This window comes from Petaurus breviceps, unplaced genomic scaffold (genome assembly GCF_028583685.1).
Source record: "Petaurus breviceps papuanus isolate PSGF00001 unplaced genomic scaffold, PetGlider_PUasm1.0 98, whole genome shotgun sequence".
NCBI lineage: Eukaryota > Metazoa > Chordata > Mammalia > Diprotodontia > Petauridae > Petaurus > Petaurus breviceps.
In genome coordinates this window covers 32,081,853-32,083,904 of record NW_027187460.1, presented here as the reverse complement: position 1 = coordinate 32,083,904, position 2,052 = coordinate 32,081,853, and the positions used below count along the sequence as shown (strand labels likewise).

General features: G+C 41.7%; 1 pseudogene; it reads right to left on the bottom strand.

Moving 5' to 3' along the window:
- Positions 1–1,248: 1,248 nt before the first annotated feature.
- Positions 1,249–1,845, bottom strand: LOC138155683 (large ribosomal subunit protein eL20 pseudogene; annotated as a pseudogene).
- Positions 1,846–2,052: the final 207 nt, after the last annotated feature.

Below are 2,052 nucleotides of genomic sequence, written 5' to 3'. Positions count from 1 at the left end.
GAAGGTATTCAGACTAATCCAGATAGCCTCATCCAAATTATAGAACCACACCTCTAACTGAGGCCTCAGAAGTCATTTAGTCTAACCCCATCATTTTGCAAATGGGGAAACTGAGGCTTGGGGAAGTTTATTGACTTGCCCAAGGTCACACAGGTAATAAACATCAGAGGCAGGGTATAAACCCATGTCTGACTCTGCAGCCAACGTCCTTAACGCTGTAACACTCAGATAGCAAAGCATCAAGCAGTATTGGAGGAAAATGCTGGATCATAACAGATTTTGTTAGTTCTCATCTCTTGTGCACCAAACTCTTGTGTATCAACTACCCACCCCACACTTATTGTAGAAGTAGTAGGAGCTTCTGCACAGAATAACTGCTGGGTAAATACTATCAGCTTACTCTAATTCCCTAATTAGTTAATTCTGTTGCATTACAGCATTAAAGACCTATGTTAAAAACACAAATATCTTAATATTAACATTATCAATAACAATGTCCTAATATTTCCATATATTGACTTTGGGGATCCAGGTCCCCAAGGAATTCTAAAGCTCCCTCCTAATCTTTAAGGGGCTAATGATTTTCTTACACAAACTAGAAATGTGATCTATAAAAACCCAGACAGATGTTCATCCAGCCTCAACTTAATCACTTCTAATCAGGACACAATCCCTTGCAAAGAAAATTGTTCCATTTTTGGTCAGTTCTAGTGGCTAAAGAAAGCTCCCTTGTATTTATCTAACATCTGCTTCCTTGTAGATTCCACCCATTGGTTTTTCAGTTTTGTCCTCTAGAGCTACATAAAAATAAATCAAATTCCTCTTCCGCATGACAAAGCTTTAAACATTTGGAAACAATGATTATGCACCCACCCCCTGGAGTATTTTCTTTTCCAGGGTAAATATTCCTATTTGCTACTTGTGTGAGTTTCTTATTACAATTCTATACAATGATTTCTAAGTCTTTTCACCATCCTATTCACCTTCAAATGGGTATACTCTAACTTGTCAATGTCCTTCTGCAACTTTGGCTCTGAACACATTACTCCAGATGGTGCCTGAAAACTGTCAAATACAGTAGAACTGTGACTTTTTCATCCTCTAGAATTATCACTGAATCATAGATTTAGAGCTGAATGAGTCTTAGAGTGTCTTTAGCCCAAACCCCTCCTTCTTTAGATGAGGAACTGAATCTGAGAGTAGTTAAATAATTTTTTTTTTTGGGGGGGGGTTTCCAATTGAGAAATGTATTTAAACCAAACAGGTGCTTCATTGTCTCTAATCTTAGATGAAGGTGTTGGGCCTCTTGGTAGTAAAGCGTGGCTTGTGCTGGCAACGCAGAACTCTGTGGGGCAGAGGGAACTTGATTTTGGAGTCGTGAAACTGCTTGACTGCAGGCCGGCGGCATTGGCTGGAAGGAATTTCTTCCACTTTCATGATCTGGATGGAGTGGGCCCGGGCACGGTGATGGGCTCCCATATCTCGGTAGCACTGAGTGATGGCACCAGCAGTGGTCAGGTCCCTGTACTCCCTGTACATGTTGTGGGTCCCACTCCTGGAATCATAACGCAGCCAGATGCCAAAGTTCTTCACTCTAAGAGGGGATTTTTCAAAGACCTGTCCACAGTATACAATTTCTCCAGAAGACTTCTTCATCTTTTTCAGCTGGGAAACAAAGTACCAGAACGGGGACTTCGCTACCACATGATTAGGAGCAAAGGTCCGCATGTGATAAAGAGGCGGCACCCGGCTCTTGGGAGTGGGCAGGCAGCGCCCAACCACCTTATACTCTCTCACGGTGCCCGACGCCTTCATGGTGCTGCTGCCTCACGCCCCACCAACCCGCAAAAGAGTAGTTAAATAATTTAAGTCACACAGATAACAAACAGCAGAACTAGATCCTCTGATTCCAAAATAATATGTGAAAGAGGAGGAAGAGAACATTGAAATGCCAAAGAAAAAGAAATATATAATCCACATTATTCTGTAGTTATGCCTAGGCTTTAAACATTTTTTATGGTGGTTTCTCCCTTCTTTCTGGAAACACGGACT